The 21869-nt window shown below is 33.2% G+C and overlaps 1 protein-coding gene across 1 annotated transcript in view; it reads left to right on the plus strand.

Annotated features, from left to right (window-relative positions):
* The window catches only part of LOC123227516 (putative disease resistance protein RGA1), a 124449-nt gene that overhangs the window by 67299 nt on the left and 35281 nt on the right, over window positions 1-21869 (plus strand). The window lies entirely within an intron of this gene.

A 21869-nucleotide genomic window follows, 5' to 3' on the forward strand; every position in this document is an offset into this window, starting at 1 on the left:
ACTATAGGGATTTGACACTTTTCTAAGCTCGACTCTCTTCTTTTCTCTCACTACACCATTTCTGAATCTAAATTAAGCTCTACTACGAGCATACTCTACTGTGAACGGACCCTACTATGGGTCTATGTCCTACTACGGACGTGCCTTACTGTGGGCGGTGTAGTGTAAAGTGCCCCTTTATAGTTCATAGCATGCATGTGGGCCTTATATCTTACTAATTTTGTTTCCATCTAAATCTATTCATAACTCACCAGACCATACTCTTGGGATGACCCTTGAATCTTGAGCCGCAAATTCCTTTTCTTGCTTTTCTTCTTTTCTTTTTCTCTCATTTCTTTTCTTCTTCTTTTCTTTTTCTCTCATTTCTTTCCTTTCCTTTCCTTTCTTTTCTTTCTTTTCCTTTCCAAAACTGTGAAATACTGTTCACAACCCTGTTCATTTGACAGGACAACCTTCTTTTTCATACAATCATAGTCCAATTGGTTTCTAATTCATACAAGCTATATATCGTTGTAAAGAGAATTCAAAGAGCTTTCCAACAAGCTATAATAGAACTCATAATTCATTCAATAAGACAGTCAAAACGTGAGATGAAATCAGTGGCAAAAACTGCCTTCTCTGTTTATTTGGTGAAGTAGTCCTTGTGGTTCATACCATATTTAACAGTCCAAATGATCCCCAATTCATACAAGCTATATGTCATTGAAAAAAGGATTCAAAGATCTTTCCAACAAGATATATAAGTACTCATAAATCATTAGATAAGATAGTCAAAACGTGAGATGAAATCAGTGGCAAAAACTGTCTCCTCTGTTTATTTGGTAAAGCAGTCCTTGTGGTTCATATAATATTTAACAGTCCAAATGATCCCTAATTCATACAATCTATATATCATTGAAAAGAGGATTCAAAGAGCTTTCCAAAAAGATAAAATAGCACTCATGATTCATCAGTTAAGGCAACCAAATTGTAGGACAAATTCAGTGGCATAACACTTATGATTCATCAGTTAAGACAGCCAAATCGTGGGACGAATTCAGTGGCAAAACTGTAAATATTATGCAACTTTCTGCCATGAACAAAATCACACACATAGACATCCCAAATGGCAAAACAACATTTCTCAACTTCCAAATCATCATTTATAACATAGATCCAAGGAACCAAAAGTCTAAAACATGCAATATATCAAGGTTGATACCCCCTTACCTTGTTTTAAGCCAAATCTTTGCAAGTTGACTTCTTTCTCTTTGTTTTGTTTCCTTTAACACCAAAACCACCTTAAATCAACACCAAAACATACAAACATATTCATATAACATGCATCTAATATATATATAAACATAGGTAAAGGGAAAGGAAGGAGATATTTTGGTTACCAAAGCTTCCAAAGTGGTTCCTCTTCTTTTCCTTCCTTATTTATCTTCCAAAACCCTCTCAAAATCACTCACTGTTCTTAAAAATGCAGCAAAGAAAGGAAGAAGACTGCCTTCTTCTGGAAGAGACGAGAGAATGATGGAAAAAACAAAAGGTAAAGGTTTCCTTTTTGACTTTTTTCTCCAAACATATATATTTACATGTTTTTTCAATATATTACTATATTTACATGTGTGTGTTTTTTTTTTCTTTGTAATTGCTTGTATATGACACACATACATACATTTCAACATATAAATTTAAAACTGGACATGTCTCAAAGTAAGATCAAAAGACACAAATATCCCTAGAACGTACTTGAGGGTATTACAACTTAGGAGCAACAAGTGTCACACAACCAGCAAAGGAGTATACAATAGACAAACAACCATCAAGAGAATGTGCAGCAGGCACGTAACAAAATTATGGGGCCACAAGGATATATATATACATAGCTGAGGCGGTAACACAAAAATGGAGAAGCAGAAACGACAAGAAAAGTGAAGAAATAGGCCTGGAGAGGCAGTGGAGCAGTAAAGAAGAAGTAAGTAAGGTGAAGAAGGGGGAGAGCACCAGCCTCTCAAAAGCTGGTAGAGAGAATTTCTGTGTTGAAACTTTCTATTACGTTTTCATGAGTTTTATGTTATTTTCATGTAAGAATTGCAAGACTAAGTTACGGTACTTTTATTGTATTTCTGAAAATTTTGTTCAATGCAAATATCAGTTGATTACAATTGTCGTGTGTTTGGACTATGTTACAAAGGTTTCATAACACAAATACATTTCCAGTAGTTGCTTGTTCTTGGCTTTTGCACTTGTCTGAGATAGAAAATAGTAGCAGTGCTTCGAGTAGTAAGTTATCCAACTCCATGTTTGTATCATCTTGGTATCAGAGCATGACAAGAATAGAAGTTAGGGTAGACAGAATTGAGGTAGACATGGTAGTGGTCAAGGGAAAAACGGAAGAGATGGGTTTGAATATGGGAGAGATATGCAATCGATTAGAGAGTGTGGAGACCAATGTAGAAACCATGAAAAGTTATCTCTATGAGCTCCAAGAGACGATTGTCGAAAGAGATGAAGGAGACAAGGGTATAACTCTGGTCGAGCAAGACTTGTCCCCTTCATACTCCCCTCTTGTGAGAGAGGAGTCTATAGACCCACTGGCGAGAACTGAGGAAGCAATTGGACAAAGTGAGAGGGCCGTCGGACGAAGGCAAGGGAAAGAGTATCAGGGGGAAACCATCAAGATTCTCCTTACAGTAGGTTAGAGTTGCTTGTGTTTAACAGTGATGATGCTCTTGATTAGGTCTTTAGAGTGGAGTGCTACTTCCAGATGAACTAATTGTTTGAGAGACAAAGGTTGATGATGGTCAGAGTATGCATGGAAAGTATCGCTCTGTACTGGCTTCAATGGCAAAAGAAATATCAGCCTTTAACCAATTGGGGGGAATTCAAAAATGGCATGTTAGGGCATTTCTAGTTGACTAATGACTGGATGCCTCATAAGACACTACTATCTCTCCGGCAGAGGGACACGGTCCATAAATTTTGATGTTATTTTGAGCTGTTTTCAATGACAGCTAAAGTTTTAGAGAAAACCTTGACCAGAGTATTCATGAACAGCTTACTTGACAAAATCTGAGTAAAGGTAAAACTCTTCCTTCCATGGATATTGGAGGAGATGATGCAGCAAGCATAGCAAGTTGATGTTGTGATGCTAAACCAGAAAATAGAATTCAAATTTAGAAATAATTTTACTGAACCGAGAGGAAGTAGAAAAATAGAAGATCAGATTTTTCAAAGGAACACAGAGCATGAAAGAAACTGTTGATTAACCCTCCTACTATGATGAAGGATTTTTGTACATATATATTTCATATGGTACAAGCTTTTACACCATGCTTTAATAAATGTCAGCCATACTTGATATAGTAAAAAACTTTCAGAATATCTTTAAAACCAGGATCATCATACATTTTAAACAAAACATAACAAATTTTCAGCTACCACAGCTGACTTGGATTATTTAACAAAAAATACAAACAAGCTCAACTTGCTAACACTCCTCATTTGAGCTGTTTGGCACAAATCCAAGTCTCATTCTAAGTAGCTCAAATTGAGCTTTAGGAAGTGCTTTAGTCGTGATATTGGCTAATTGTGCTTTAAAGCTGCAATGCACCAAAGTTATTTCTCCAAGTCTTACAACCTCTCGGATTACATGATATTTGACATTGATGTGTTTTGTTCTTTCGTGAAGAACTGGATTTTTTGTGATAACAATGGCTATTTTGCTGTCTACATATATGGTGACACTTCCTTGCTGATCTTAATTTAAATCAGTAAGTAATTTTATCAATTATTTGGCCTGGTTTGCTACACTACAAGCTGCTACATATTTTGCCTCAGTAGAAGATTGAGCAATGACATCTTGTTTCTTTGAATTCCAACAAAACACAACACTTCCAAAAGAGAAATAATAGCCTGAAGTACTCTTAAAGTCCTCAAAGCTTCCAACTCAGTCACTGTTAGAGTATCCCAATAGATTACTGCTTTCTTGTTTTGAATACTAAAGGCCAAAATTTTTAGTTCCCTTTATGTATCTGAGAATTCTTTTAGCAACATAGATATGATTCTTTCCAGGTGATTGCATGAACCTTAATAGAAAAGATGTGGGGAACATGATATCTGGCCTTGTTGAGCATAGGTACAATAAGGAACCAATTAGGCTTCTATATACTGAAGCTTTAGTTTTCACATCTAATTCAACTTTTTTGAATTTTTCATTCACCATCAGAGGAGTAGAGATAGGTTTACAATGCTCAATGTGAAACCTTTTAAGGATATCATGCACATATTTCCTTTGTGAAATAAAAATACCATTTATTTTCTGATCTATCTCCATACTTAAAAAATATTTCATTTTACCCTGGTCAGTCATGTCAAACTCCCTTTTCATGTATTAAGTAAATTTGGCTACTACACTTGAGTCTCCTCTTGTCACTAAGAGGTCATCAACATACAAGGAAACAACTAATACTAAGTGATTCCTTTTTTTCATAACATATAGGGTGGATTCATTCAAGCTACACTAAAATCCTTGATCCAACAAATAAGAATGAATTTTGCAATACCAAGCCTTGGGGGCTTGCTTAAGGCCATAAAGGGCCTTATGCAATTTGTATACTTTTCCTTCCTGACCTAGTATTTTAAAGTCATCAGGTTGTTCAACAAAGATATCTTCATTTAGAACCCCATTTAGGAATGTTGATTTAATATCCAAGTGATAGATTTTCCATTCCATTTTTGTAGCCAAAGCAATTAACATTCTGATTGTATCATACCTGGCCACAGTTGCAAATGTATCAAAGAAATCTATCCCAGGTTGTTGAAGATATCCTTTTACAACTAATCTATGGTCGATTTGGAAATGATCGATTTGGATTCCCCATGTCCAAATAACTTGTGAATGCCAGATGTGAGTTCTTAATATAAATAAATACCTGCAAGTGTGAAGATGATTAAGAACTCAGGTTAGGCGCTCGGGGTAGCGACTGAACTAAGATCTGTACAGTGTTGTGAATGATATTTGAGAAAATACACACTGTAGCACATGATTCATACTATGTGTGCATAAGTAAGACGACTAGTTAAAGTAGTGGAAGGATGAATCCCTGCTCCTTCACTGTGTGAGACTTTATGAGGATTAACTCATGTTGGTAACCTTTGATTCTTTACTGTTGTTCGATATTTACTCTTAGCGTTGCTATCTTAGCTTGGAACCTATGGCCACGCATGATTCGATCTATGGAACATGACTAGAAAAGCAGCTAAGTTTAAATTGAGAATTTCGAGTAGAAGAGGAAGACTTATATATATTACGTGTGTCCATTGGCTAGCCAATCATGTCACTCATATGGAGATTGGACTTGATCATGGATACATAGGAAAATAACACGATGAAAAATGAGGGATTAAAGGGAGCTGGTGTTATCGAGTAAGTCTGGGGTGCTACAAGCCTAGCGTTTTATTTTTTGTTTTATTCGGATTGAAACGACTATGCTATTCCTAATAGATGCATAGTATTAAGCTCCTAAGTATAGGTTGCTCGCGAGGTCGCACGACACATTTGCAAGTATGAAACGTACTGCTATATGAGATTTCTATGGCTAAGCATTTGGTTCGGGTCTTCCATCATGTGTGAGTGGGAGATATTAGATCCGGGTCCACCCATGACGGGTCGACCCGACCCGATTAGCAGTTATTGGCAGTTGGACTTTTATATAAAAAGTCTTAACTACCTCCCAAAGTAGTGTGATAAAGTGATGAGGATATAATAAGAACGCCATTTTTACAGAAAACCCTTCTCTCCTGCCAAAACTAATGCACAGTAAATTAGTCTCCCAAATGGAAATCAGTACGTGGGCAAATGACATCGTGGAAATAGACTAACGTCAACACCTCGCGTAGAATTCGAAGACGCTTCATCGAAAACTGAAATGGGTACGCAAATTCGTATTTACAAATTTCATAGATTATGATCTTGGCATGTTTAATTGTTTTCTAACATGGTAAATCATGAATTTGAGTCAATCGAAGAGGTGGTCCTATGTCTTGCTTATCTGATCCTGTGCTCCAATCAAGATTAGGCCTTTCACAATCTTTCAACCAAAGTTTTTCTAATGAGTTTAAGTTTCTTACACCACATGGTAATGAGATTAAACTTGGACATTCAAAAATCCAAAGTCTTCGAAGGGCTCTCAGGCGACCAATATCTTCAGACAAATATTCTAAATTGCTGCACTTGTGAATCCATAAAAATTAAAGATGTTGTTTTGCATCTCAAACACCAACACCCTGTATTCTACTCCTTGGCAGAACAGAATTTCAACAACTAATGTTTTTTTATTTTTAATAAGAAATAAAATCTGAAACTTTATTGGAATAAACTTAGAGCGTACTAATTGTTCATTTCCACAAAACTATTATAACATACATAAAAAGAACTTTATGCATTAATGAACATTTATTTGAACAAATCACATTATGAAAGGTAATGTTTACTAGTCAACGCTGAATTATAATTGTAAACACTGAAATTCTGAATCAATCTAGACGAAGATATGCTTTACTAACTGCACCATTTGGATTAATCTCCCTCAGTCCTACAATACATGTTCACAATTAAGGTGAGTAGAAAATTAATAAAATATCTAAAAACAAAAAACCCAAAATATATTAATTGCAACAAAATAAGATAAAGCCATGCAATTCTTGGAGGCCAACACATTGTGCGGTAGCTAAAACTTATCATAGGGATCTGTGGACAGAACCATACCATAAAGCTATGTAACATAATCGATAACTTCACATGGAAAATATATGTAATGTACGATAGAAATAATACCAGAGATTGATTGAGTTAGAATACCACCGTCAATAACCATGCTGATTCCCAACAGCACAACCAATAGCAACAAAACTCGAGAATTATGACGTTTATCAAACAATTCCTTTACAAGCAAACTGCCCCTCGTCTCTCTGAGAGGTGTTTCGGAAGTGTAAGGAGAATACTCATCCACTGTTGCATGAGGAGCACTTGAAAGCCCTAGCTTTGAGCGCCGACAAAGCAAAAGTTCCACCTGCGGGAACGAGACCCCTTCAGGAATCCAAAAGCACGCAGACATATATCTTTGAATAAATAAACTGGAAACATGCAGGTCTTTTGGGAGCACCTTCACCATTATCATCTGCTCCTAAGACAGTTATAATGTACTTGCAGAGAGGGATTAGAGTCAAAGTCCAGAAAACCAAAGGAAGTACCCGGAGAATTACATTGTCTTCCTCATGAAGCCTCAACTTTCCTGAAAATGTGCTCTTGTAAGAGAAGAACCTCCTGTAACACAAAACATTCAAGGGATGGTGAGTGACTGCTAACAATTAGACCAATGAAGGGGATTATGGGTTAGACTCGATCCTTAAGTTTGAAGTTTAAAGGTTAGGTCAAGTCTATGGGTCAAATTTGTGACTTGAAATCGTGATTTATTAACAAAATAATATCATTCTAAGAAATTTAAGTACTTCGAATTATAGTAAATTAATATGTTAAATACCCCTTTACTTGTGTTAGATGAAATGCCAAAATACCCCTCAATCTATTTGAAAAATTTGCGTAATAAATTTACATTAGGGTTTTATTGAAATTACCAATTTACCCCTTAGAATGTAATAATCGAACTACTGCTTTGATGCTTTGGCAAGACTACAAATAGTTTTGTTCATGTGAATTGAATTGATTCATAAGCTTAGATGTCATTTTAAATGTTTTATTTGATACAAGTTTATTTCTGTTAGGTTAATTTTGTTGTTTAGGAGCATGTCATACAATTTGATGAATTGCATGCAGACTGAAGCAAATATGTTGTTTAGAAGCATGTCATACAATTTGGGAGTCAATGCATAACCAATATGCAGAAACCAAATTGAGAACAAGTGCAAAAACAATAAAATTCCAAACTGAAAATGTAGAAACCAAAATCTAGAAACAATAAAAATGCAGTTTTAGTTAGGAGTCAATGCATAACCAATATACAGACAAAATGTAGAAATGAAATTGGAAACTACAAGCTGTAAAACAATAAAATTCCAAAAAAAAATGCAAAAAACCATATTGGAACCTGTAACTATAGAAACCATAATTTTAGAAACAACAGAAAAGCAGAAACCATATTTCAACATTACCAATGCAACACCTATTGTCAATAGAAAGCAATGCAAGTACAATTATCAACAAAATCAATTAAATTCCAAAATCCAAGCTTTAACCTATAGTGTAGAAACCACAAAAGTAGAAAACCATAAGCAAAAACCAATGCAGTAAACTAACACAACAACATTACCAACAAAATGTCAGTGCAATAAAACAAACAACCAACAAAATATCATTGCAACTGCAATTATCAACAAATGAAATATCAACAAATGGTTCGAACAATAGTAGTATATCAAAAATAGAAAAAAACAGCCTACTCCAAAACTACTTATAAGCACTGCATATTAAAAGGCTGAAATTGTCTTAATTTGACATTTTTTTGTTTTGCCCAAAAAACTAATGCAGTAAACTTTTTCATGGGAGACTAGAGAGACAGTTTGATGCAGTTACTTGATTTGGACACCTATAAAACAAAATTTGCAACAATTAAACCTTCATAGTATAAAATTTATCAACCTTCAGATAGAAGGAAAAATAAAAAAAAATTGAGTCTGAAGATGTATTTTATTGCATAAATGTTTGGTTCATTAATATAAGATTGTGAAGGTTGGCTAGAAGAAGAAGTTTGTGCAAACTATGCCCTAGTTGAGTGAGTTGTCATAGTTGGCCCTTTTCTATTTACAAAATAAAAAATTGGCAAAATTGGTTAAGGAAAAAGAAAGCCAAAGGATATGATAAAATAATGAAAAATGATGTATAAGAATTACCTTTTGATTTCTTTTATTTGCACTAGCAAGATTATTTTTGCATAACCTCTTATTGTGACAAAATTCCTTATATAAACTACATTTGATGGTGGACATTTGTTTTCTGTTTGGTCCTTCATCAGGGCCTTTCCTTCTTGCCTTTCTTGGCCTACCAGGGGTTTAATGTTTATAGGGTGGGAGCAGTTTGCTTTCAAAGGTGGTTGGCCAATTCCTTTTATCTAGAACTGGATGAATTATTCCAGAATATATTGTCATGTATGCTGGAATTCTGAGTTTCTCATTAACAAATAATTCAAATGAAGACAAATTCTTATGTAGTATGAAACACACTACATCTGACATGGGATACCATAAATCTGTCGTAGGCCACAATCACAGCTTTTTTTAATATCCAATGTGTATGTTCTTTCTACTAGGCAAAACAAACATGTCAATGACTTCAAACTTCATCAAACCAGCATAAAGAATCCTCACAGTTCTACTAAATTCAATATTCTAATTCAGCTTGACCAACACCAGTGGAGGTAGTAAGGTAACCTACTCTGTCCCAACCTTGAATCTATCTTGAATTATTGTCATTACTCTCCTCCAATAAAGTTCCAACAAGCTCAAAATTGGTATCTCCTTATCTTCTCCAAGCCAGCTATTAAAAGATTCACTCATGTTGTTGGTGATGTGATCAAATTTGGCATTTGTATCAAATCGAAACCTGGAACACTAGTCAGGTTTATTTTCGATGATCCATTTATGTGTCAGCTTGTCAACCTCCCATACTTTTGTTAATGCATCTTGAAAATCAACCTCATTGGGTGCTCTACAAACAACCAAAAAGAGGTTCCTCATATGTATACTGGGAAAATTTTTCCTAAAGTTTGCATAAACATATCTTGAATAAAATTTACTTTTGGCACTCGGCCACTAAGTTTCCAAAACATTTATTAACCATCCCCTAAAAAATCATGCAGTAGATTGATGAAATACCCTTTTGTGTCACTATTCTCAATAGCCAATGGGAATATCCATTATGGAATCCAGTGAAACAACAGACAGAAAAACTCTCCCAAAATGGCCTTTGAGATGATAACCATTTACTCCTACAAAATGATAACATCTCTCGATAAATCCCTTTTTTTGTGTTACAAAGCTCATAAAGAACTTATTAAATCTTGGACTTGATGGGATTTCTTCCCTAATGACTTTCAAAACAACCCTAGAACTAGCATTACTAACCAATATAATGTTACAATACTAAAACAACCAAGTGAATGAGTTAGAATGCTTTTTTAGTGTCATCCCAGTTGCAGGTTTCATAGCCTTATAGAGTTTTTTATTGCTAATCTTCAAAAAATAATCCCTTTCCAGTTGGTTAGCCAAAGGCTTGATGGTTGAACCTTTGTGCAATCAAATAAAACTCATCATTTTCTTAGGTATCTAAGAAGCACTAACTGTTGGATTGTTTTGAACCCTCAAACAAGTGCGCGTGTGTGCTTGTATATTCTTATTAGGAAAAACTGTTGATTGAACATCATAGTTGCATAAAGATAGAATGGACAACCTTCAGTTGTACAAACCAATTTCATTCTCTTTCTTTTATTATACATCTTTTTCAACTAAAAGCCTTTTTGAACCATGTAATCACTCAAAACCTTCCTGAAGTGATCAACACTTTCAGAAATGTACCCTACCTTAAAATAAATTCTCCTATATGCATCATATGTGAAGGTTTTAGCCTTCATAAACCTGGATAACCTTGTAGCAGGATCATATTCAGAACTAGCTAAATCAAATTTTTCATCTCTATTGTCTTCTTCACAATTAGATAAATCTCCAGCCTCATAGTTCATACCTTCGACTATCTCTTCATTTCTATTGTCTACATCTTTTGCAGCTTTGTTTTCATTTATAAATTCCACATCATTATCATCATCAAACTGTTCATTCTTATAAGAGGCATCATTCTAATGACAATCATCATCACTACATTCAATATTGGATACTTTTGTCTCATACTTATCAGATTCATTACTTCAGTTAGATGGTTGTTGGGGTTGTTATGATGATTGGGAAAGATGTTATGGTAGTTGGGCAAACTAGTGTGAGGGTTGGGATTGTGGTTTAGTGACTACAATTGGTAAAGGGGTCATATTTCCAATTGTCTCTATTGGAAGGAATTCCATAAATACTAGCTTTGGTATACTTTTCAAACATATGACACATATCTTTCATCATTGTCTATGACATATCTTCCCACCCTATTAGGCCTTTTTCCCTTGATCTTTATTTTCTCATCCAGATACAATTCCACTACTTTATTTTCATTGGCTATACATTTTTTTCATGTCCTTAATGAAGACATGTAATTGTACTTATCTATATCAACATTGTTAATTTCACATTGACTATCATAGACATCAAATCATAAATTAAACTGCATCATGGGCGATATCTTATGTAAGACATATCCCCAATTAAATGAAAGTGTATCAAGTAAATGTATCCAAACACATCATGTCAAACAATTTAAAAAGTACAGTTGTAAACAATATGCATGTGAATAGTATGCAAATATGTTGACAGGATGCATGTAAACAATATGCAAATATATTGACTGTTTGCATGTAAACAATATGCAAATTTGTAAACAGTAAGTATTTATTCATGTGAAGCTACAAAATAATTAACAAATACGGTGGCGAAAAACAAACTGCAAATACTATAGTAACAGTATGCATGAAAGCATGCAAAACCCAAACGTAAATTTGTTAGCCTTACCATATACATAAAATATATCAGCCTAACATTAACTCTAAACCAATACAATCGAAAAATCATAAAAGCATCCATTAACATCAACAAACACCAACACATTTAACTTTTTTACCAATACAACTGATAATCTAAAATGATATAATGTTAAAACAATGTGCACAAAATAAGGAGATATGGATAGATCAAACCTCAAGGCCAAAGAACTTCTATAGTCGATTGGTGTACTCTTCATCGTCGTTGCTGCTTCAAACAACACGAAAAACTACTATCCAAGAAGCAGATGTCATAGGTTCAAAGCTAATAGTAGAAAACCCTTCATTTTGTTGTTAGTGGTCGTCCTTGGTGGAAACATTACTTCGTTCACCCTTGAAGACATTGTCATCATCGTTTTGTAGTCGACGTTCATCTTTGACCCTTTTTGCCACTCACAATACACTCAAATTTTAGAGAAAATGTATAAGGCAATCCAATCGTTTGAGAACGAAATGAACACGTTCTTCTCATTCCTTTGTTCAAAATGCATTTGAAATTAGCAAATGACACACCATTTTTTCATTCTCTCTCGGCAAAATAAAAAATGCTTTTTTTTGCTATTTTTTATTTAAAACCATGTTAAATAACAAAAACGCCCTTACCTAAACAATATGAGTTGTTGATTTCGAAAATCATTGCCCATTAAATTCGTCTGTAGGTGTTGCATCCAAATGCAGTGAAATACGTTGCCTCTTCGTTTTTAAGTCGGTGACATTTTTGTTTTTCGCCCATATGTTCTTACTTCATTGCGCCGCGCCCTCCATAAAAAAAAAGTGACCAAAAAATTCGCTATAACTTGCACCTTCCTTCATAAGCTTTGCCATACGTCATGCTTTGGTGGATAGCATGCAGGATAAAGGTTTGCCGCATTTAATTTTTATAGAATTTCGCTTTAATAAACGAATTTTTTATTTGTTTATTGAAACGATTTTAACTTTTAACAATATAACGATTTATGATTACCAAAATGCCTCTGTACTTTGATAGATTCTCCTAATGTTAACGGCTCATGGGTGGGAATAAAGGTTTTTGAACTACCATGGGTGGCATTTTGAGAAAGCATCAAAACTTGCCCTTCTTTTAAATTCATTTCCAATAAAATTATAAATACACATATTTTATATACAATACATTATGTAATTAAATAATTTTGAATTAAAAATAAAGTAACACCCAATCACATAATGTAACATTATTAATATACCTAAATTGTGTACTGAAAATATATACACATAACATTGTTCATTTATTAATATAACCTATTTTTATATATCATATGAATATAGTCAAAACCTTAATTGAATACTCATTTAACCCTAGTCTTTTAAACATTTAAAAATCTAAAATATCACCTATAATTCAATTGAATCGGTAAAAAATTAATAAAAAAATATGGTTTTTAGTTGATGAAAATTGTTTATTAATTACAAAAAGATATGATTGTATGTAAAAATTGCTTATTTAAAAAAAATGATAGATTTTTTGTCAATAGAAAGTTTGGGTGTGAAAACCCTAGTAGTTGATCACACCTAATCAATAACTCAATATTTATCACAGTTAGTCACTATTTATCACAAATTTTACAGTTGGATATTTATGGTAAAATGTATATTTATTGATTGTATTTGTATAATTCATTGGCTAATATTATTTAACCCTAAAAAAAATAGATTATGTCAATTAATTTCCCTAATAATATTAAGAATGTAATTATAGATTCCATTACAATAAATTTTCAAATATTTATAATTGATAAAATTCGATTAGTCAAACGTGGCAATCAGTGATAGTTAAATTGATGCAATAATATAAAGGCCAAATGACTCCTTCCCACCAAAGGTTTGATACAAATCAAGTTTTCACCGTTAATTATCAAAAATATAAATATCCACTCATTTATTAAATTTTATTATTACTGTTAGAGGTAAACTCGATATCTAAAATTTTATTTAAACTCATATTTTAGATTACTATAAAGTTTTAAAATATTTATTTTTGCCCCTTAACCTCATATTTTTCAGATTTAAAAATTGACCCCCGCCCCCATGTCTAGTTTTAAACTCTTATCTTTTTACCCATTACAATTACCTCCCAAATTTTCAAAAATTTCAATTATTTGCGAAAGATCAATAAATGAGGTTTTATTTAAAAATTTTATGAGTTTTATTATACGTTTCAAAAATAAATGCATGCTTAAATAGTCAATTGAGTAACATCTTCCTTTGGGCAGCACTTCTAGAGGGAAAGTGTTACAAGGGTACTAATTAAACATCAATATCATGAACAACATTCAAACTCTATGAATGAAAATCCAATACTTATAAATAATGCATAAACACAAATCTCAAAACAAATAACACAATTATGCAGTCCATAAGTACAAAAGACAAATAACACTATACATCACTTGTTTGTTTTTCTCATCCGTTAAACTTATATTTTGTGTTATATGTTATTTTGATTGTTGATTATTTGGAATATCTCTTGACATTTTCATAAAATGCATTAAAGATGGTCAACATTCATTAAGTTGCATAAATTGGCTTAATCCTTTAATTTGGTAAATTGTTTTAACAAGTCTAATTTAACCCTCTAGGGCATTTGATCCTTCACAATATCTTGACCTTATGGAGATTTGAAAAGAAATTGTAAAAAAATGAATAGGTGTTCCATTGTCAGTAAGAGCATTAGGAAGTTTTCTCTATTCCTTAACCTTTGAACAAGATCAGATAAATGTAAGGGATAATGAGATATGAAAGTTGGATCAAAAGGAAAATATCATTTTATTTGCTCTATGGATAAGTTATAATAAGTTTTTACCTTTTTGAAACAATGTTTTGTCTATTGTTCTTTATTTCCAAAAGACTATATTTTTACTATCATTGGTTTGATTAACTTTTGGATGGCTCATGGAATCTTCAATCCCACAATGAAAATGAAGATTTGGAAATTACTGACATGCAATATGTTGGACCCCTAGGTGTTTTGATTATGTCAAAACTAAGTTTAAAGTTGTTAATTTATATTTATTGAGCTAATTTAGTCCATGACATAAAATTCTTATGACGGAAAGATTTATGTTTTCAATTTTTCAAACATGGGACTCCCATCCCCAATTGTGGGATGCCCGTTCCTTATGGGAAGTTGATTCCTTTGCTCATCCCATGCTAGTCCTTACAAGTCTAGAGTTTTCGAGAATTTTTGCCAAATGAGCAGAGACATCTATCCCTATGACTAGGATGCCCATCCCCAAATTAGAGACGCCTATTCCCTTGTTTGTCTCTTGCTTGTCTCTTCATGTATAAAGCATTTTGAAATTGAATTCTAAAGGTGCAAAGAAAGTTGCATGTCCCTCAAGTGGCATATTTCAAAAATTTGACCGTTGGATGTCTGATTCAAAGCTACCAAAGTTAGAATGTGTAAGAAGACCCATCCCTCAAAATAAAATGTATATCCTGTTGTGTTTTCAAGGCCAAAACATCATTATCGATGCTCAACAGAAACATTATCCCAAGCAACAATCATTTGAGCTATTCTAGTCATCCAAGACTATAAATTAAAGACTCTTTGATGAGGATAGACTAGAGATTGCTAATCTAAAATCTATACTCATTTCTTCTCTAATTTCCCTCACAAGCTCATAACTCAAATTCTTGAAAGATATATTTGTGTTCATTTTCTTGTATCAACCTTTTTAAGGAATTCACATTCATTTTTCTATATTCATTCAATCTTGGGTGAAATCTTAGATAAATATTATGGTGGGTGCAATCCCAAAGAACTATTGTAAAGAGATGTTATCTGTACTAGTAAAACTTCAAGCAGGTTGTTGAATATTATCCATATTTGATTTGCTTGAGTAAACTTGTTGGACATTGATTTACTTTGAATATCTTTGTTGAAATTGTTGTGAAATTGTGATTGATTGGAAATTTGCTTAACGAATTTTTAGTTGGTTAAAAAGTTTTAAATAATCCTATTCACAATGCTAATTGGTTTCTTAAATTTAAGTTTTTACACATCATAACAGTTTGAGGAACATGTTCTTTTGCTTACTCAAACATATTCTCATACTTATTTAGTTAATTATCATGTTCATAGTTGTGGATGATATTGATGTCTAGGTATAAATTTTGAAAATTTGTATAGATACCTAATTGACATAGCTTCCAACATATTGATAATGCCTTTGATATTTTCCTTGAATATTTCTATTGATTATTTTGATGATGTTTTGAGTTTAAATTATATACTTTGAATTTTATTGACATAAGAAGAAATATTTATTGATGATGATTGATTGAATAGCTTCTGGATATATGATATTCTTTTGGATTGATGTTTCTTTCATGAGATGATAGTTTTATTTTGGATACATTGTGCATAAGTCGATAAACTTGTTCAATATCTTATACTTGATGATGGTGGATACTGATTGAATTGTTTTCTGCAAAGTACTATATTTTGTGGATTGAAATTAGATTGCTTGAGTAAACTTGTTGGACATTGATTTGGTTTGAATATTTTTGTTGAAATTGTTGGTAAAATTGTGATTGATTGGAAATTTGCTTAAGGAATTTTAGTTGGTTAAAAAGTTTTAAATAATCCTATTTACCCCCTCTAAATTATTAGTCATTTGGGGGTTTTCATAATATATTAAAGAATTATTACGGAGATCTTTCTTTCAAGAGATTGAAAAGTTATTGGGTGATATGTTTTCATTTAAAATACATGATTTGATGCATAATGTTGCCACATCATTGTTCCAAAATCATATATTAATAGTGAAAGGGAGTAACCAAATTGGTTTCAAAAGTTATCGACATTTATGGTTTCATCATGTTGATGGTGAAGTAGTTGCTCAAAACTTTATACCAAGCTTGAGTAATGTATGAAGCATTATTCTTGTTTCAAATATGAGAGAAAACATGATAATTAGCCAATCATTTTCAGAATTGATTATCTTAAGTTTTCAATTATTGTGGGTGTTAAATTTAGGTATAGAAGTATAGAGGTAGTGCCTAAAGGAATTGGTAATTTGAAGCAGTTGAAATATTTGGTGCTAGCAAATAACCCTGAAATAAAAAAAGCAAAATATTAGTTAAAATAGGCACGAAAGTTTCCGCTTAAACCTTTTTAAGCAAACTTTGAATGAATTTACTTTTTTAAGCAAATTTAATTTTACTCTAATAATACCTCTCTCTACTAATTAGCTCAAATTCAGTTTAGTTTTCTGTCGACAACCTTTTCTTGTGGAGCTACATCATCATATTGATGATACGTTTAGTAACTTATGAAATGAACATTCAAAAGCTTATTCAGAAATAGATCAATTTTTGGTGTAATTGTTAATATGTACAAATCGAAACGAAAAGATAAACATAAATGTCAAGCGTGTGTATGGGTGCGAAGGGTGCGTGTAGGTGCAAAGAGTGCGTGCAGGTGCATCAAGAGTGCATGTGAGGGTGCAAAGGGTGTTTATGAGTGCGAAGAGTGCGTGTGGGTGCGCAAAGAATGTGAGGGTGCATTGAGTGCGTGTGCAGTGTTAAAATATATATTATATTATATTATATTATATTATATATATTAGACTATATTGTATTTTATATATATATATTATATTATATTATATCATAATATTTTTGCACCACACATGCATTCTTCGTGCACTCACACTCTTTGCACCCGCACATACTCTTCACACTTATGTTCATCTTTTCGTTTTGATCAATATATATCAACAATTATACCAAAAATTGATCTGTTTCCAAATAAGTTTTTGAATGTTTGGTTCATAAGTTACCAAACGTATCATTAATATGATGATGCAGGAGTATGCTTTGGCAAAACTATTCTGAATGTGAGGTAATTAGCAAAGAGTGGTATTATTAGAATAAAAATTAAATTTACTTAAAAAAGTAAATTCATTCAAAATTTGCCTAAAAAGGTTTAGAATGAAACTTTTGTGCCTATTTTAATTAATATCCCAAAAAACTCTGAAGTTCCATTTACAAGCTACAAAAATTGTAATATCTATCACTGTTGGATTGTGAGCAAATACGAGGGCTAACAAGAGAAGTATTTAATTAATCTTAGTGAGTTCTTCTTAACAACAGAGGAGTAAGGAAGGTGTTAAAGAGAACAGAGGAGCTTCAGCCTAGGTACGCATCAGACTCCAAGTCATGTTTGTGGATGAACTGTCCTTGAATCCTTAGGTATCCACATAAATAACAGTTGAAGATCTCAATGATTGCAGCCACATTCTGTTAGAAGAAGGGAGTCGCATCTTGATTGGACGACTAAGTTCAAAATATGCTTGGGAACTGCAAAAGGTCTAGCATATCTCTATGAGGATTCTAAGCCAAAAATCACACAAAAAGATTTCAAAGCAAGTAATATTCTACTCATGCACAACTCTGCCCAAAGATACTTGAATTCGGATTGGCCAAGTTGTATGATGACATGAAAACTCACATCAGAACCGGATGTCATTTTTGGTTGAAACTAGATTGTGAAAGTATTGCTTTGTATTTATGTAGTCATTATCATCAATACATGTATTTTGAGTGAACTCTTTGCGTCATCTTTGATAGTCACATGAGCTTGAAACTGGATATGTGTTGATGCTCAAGATTCTGGTGAAACTTAGTTGATATGAGTACATTTTCAATAATCTTAATGTATTTTTTGCTTAATTGACTTGTTATTGTTCATACAGGATGATGCAAAATCCCTTAACGTAAAATCTGAGCTAACAAGCTTTAATTTACCACCTTCATATACTGAAGACAATAGGATCAATAATACCATTGCTTCAAGAGGTCTTGCCTAAGAGAATCCTTTGGGTGATCAACAGAATGAAAACTATGGAGGTCTGTACAATTTGATTTTGCCTTTTCTTCTCTTTTTTTTTTCTTTTTTTTTTTTTTTTTGCGGTTAATTTTGTTAAAACAGACCTAAAAGCAGAAATCATTGTTAACCTGCAGTAACCACTGGGACATTAGATGCAATAAGAGAAAGGATGAAGAGCATGCAATTAGCTGCGGCTGCTGGGAACCCCGAAGCCGGAAGCAGGCCATTAATAAACATGAACGACACTCTAAATCATGGACTTCCCAGTCAGAATCGTTTGTTAGATCCTGGCTCTGAGAATGCTGTACAAGGTGCAGTTCTCCCCTTGGATGAGAAGGCGTTATCTGGACTTCAAGCCCGGATGGACAGACTAAAAAGCGGAACAATGAGACACCTTTACAAACTTTTGAGCAATACGGCATCTTGTAAGATCCCCTGCCATAGGATGCCTTCTTGTAAATGGAAAGTGAGCGAGATTGAACCGAAATTAGAGCCGCCACCATAATGTAATATATATAATGTATACATTTTACAAAGGGTAAGGCTCCGGCTTTACTTGGTTTCTTATATGATTGTCATTACAAAAACACAAGGATTTTTTAGTAAATCTGGATGCCAAGCAGTGTTTCTTTTCCAGTTCTCTTTCAACGAGGGAAGAACCTAGAAAAGCTTACCCAAGCCAACTCCATACCGTAGCCAATAACTGCTGCAGTAATAAACATGTCCTGGCCAGCTTCCTCCTCATCATCAGTACTTTGTTTCTGAGCCTGTAGAATCAATGTCATCGCATTCGATACCAATGGCAACTCCACAAAAGCTTGTTTCTGGTATTACCAGTCCATCTACGTTCACTGTATCAAAGTATTGTCTTCTGTATAAGAGATTTTTCCCCTTCATTTTAACGTCCCTGATACAGGGAGGATGCGGAATCCAATTTCTTTTCCCATCCTTATCCTCTATGGAAAATTTCTCTCTTTCCTGTCTTTGCAAGGAAAACAATGAAATATATATTAAATATTTAATATATTTATAATAATTTAAAACTTTTAAAGGCAAGTACATTCAATATACTAGAATTTAGATTTATCAATGATGCAATTCACTCAATTAACAGCTTCCTCTTCTCTATAAATCAGATATTGTACCAGGACAACTAGAGAACTGGCTTTTAATCTTTATACATTTAGATTATATTTTAGGGGGCAAGAGAATAAACATGCAAAGTCATGGTGAATCAAGCTAAAACTAAAGGAAACAAACCCATCTCTCATTAACTTTAATTCAATTCTCTTCATCATCAGTAATTTACTTGTTTAAACATCTTTAGCCCATCAACAAGCATGCAGATGTCTGCAAAGTAAATTATATGTAAGTCAATTATAAAGACAAAAAGAGCCGGCTGAGACCTTGACAGTGATAGCCCACTATTTGGCTGAATCCAAAGTGTAAAAACACAACAACAGTGGAAGAAAAGTCATACCCTTTAAAGAAAAGTCAGATATAGAGCCAAAAATGGGGCTTGGAAGGAAGCCCAAGAGGGTCCCTTGCTTGTTCATATGCATATGTGTTTTCTTCCTATTTGTTTCATACAGCTTGCAAGTTGCAACATTCTTTTTCTTTTATTAAAATGATATATATATGTCTTGCTCTCTTATCATTATTTCATACAACAACCCATTTTCGTCCCTTCAATAATATCACAACAACCTGCAACTTTCTTTCTTTAAAAAATATGGCGGAAACAATTGTCTCTGTTATTGCTGAGAAACTCTTGAGTAAGTTGACATCCCTTACATCCAATCATGTCTCCTTGGCATGGGGTGTCAAGAATGATGTATAAGAGCTTGTTGACACCTTAAATACTATCAGAGCTGTTCTCTTAGATGCTCAGGAGAAACAAATTCACAATCAGAACTTAAGAGTTTGGTTGGGAAAGTTGAAAGAGGTTTGCTATGATGTAGAAGATATTTTAGATGATGTTGAGGTGGCAGATCTACGTAAGCAAGTGGTGAATCATCAAAGCATTACAAGAAAGTTATGCCACTTTTTTTCATCTTCAAATCCAGTGGCTTTTCGTTTTACATTGGGGCATAAAATTAAGGAGATTAAAAAGAGGTTAGCAAAAACAACAGCTGATAAAAATAATTTTACTCTTCTTGAGAAAATTGGTAGCAATCATGTTATTGGTTGGGAGAGGGAAACACACTCTTTTGTGCATGTTTCAGATGTTATTGGTAGAGATAAAGATAAAGAGATGATTATTGACCTCTTATTGTATCCAAGTGATGGTCATGAAAATCTTTCAGTCATTCCTATTGTTGTGATAGGAGGTTTGGGAAAAACCACACTCACAAGATTTGTGTACAATGATAAAATGGTGAGTGATTATTTTAAACTGAAAATGTGGGTTTGTGTGTCAGATGAATTTTCTCTAAAAAAGCTTTTGATTAACATCATCAATTCTGCAACTAGGGAAAAATATAATCACATGAGTATAGACCAATTGCAAACAATCCTACATGATATTATAAGAGATAAAAAATATTTGTTAGTTCTGGATTGTGTTTGGAATGAAAACTTTGAGTCATGGTGTGATTTAAGAAATTTACTAACGTAGAGTGTTAGTGGAAGCAAAATCATTGTAACTACACATAGTGATCAAGTTGCTTTAATTATGGGCACTATATCTACGTACAAGTTAAAAGGTCTTTCTCTTAATGAATGCTTGTCAGTGTTCGTTAAATATGCATTTAAAGAAGGGCAAGAAAAACATCATCCCAACCTTATAGAGATTGGAAAAGAAATTGTAAAAAAATGCAAAGGTATTCCATTAGCAAGAAAAGGCTTAGGAAGTCTTCTTTATTCCTCAACTTTTGAACAAGATTGGATAAATGTGAGGGATAATAAAATATGGAAGTTAGATTAAAAGGATTATAGCATTTTGCATGCTCTAAGAATAAGTTATAATCACTTATCACCTCCTTTGAAACAATGTTTTGTCTATTGTTCTGTATTTCCAAAAGACTTCACATTTTATGACTTTGAGTTGGTTAAGTTTTGGATGGCCAATGGGCTTCTCCAGGCCCATAATGAAAATGAAGACTTGGAAAATATTGGCATGCAATATATAAAAGAATTAATGTGGAGATCTTTCTTTCAAGTCACTGGTAATGGTGCCTATTTGTTTAAAATACATGATCTAATACATGATGTTGCCACATCATTGTTCCAAAAAGAGGCTTAATAGTGAAAGGGAGTAACCAAATTGGTTCCAAATCTTATCGGCATTTATTGTGTCATTATTTGGATGCATGTCAAGT

Source organism: Mangifera indica, chromosome 10 (genome assembly GCF_011075055.1).
Source record: "Mangifera indica cultivar Alphonso chromosome 10, CATAS_Mindica_2.1, whole genome shotgun sequence".
Lineage (NCBI taxonomy): Eukaryota > Viridiplantae > Streptophyta > Magnoliopsida > Sapindales > Anacardiaceae > Mangifera > Mangifera indica.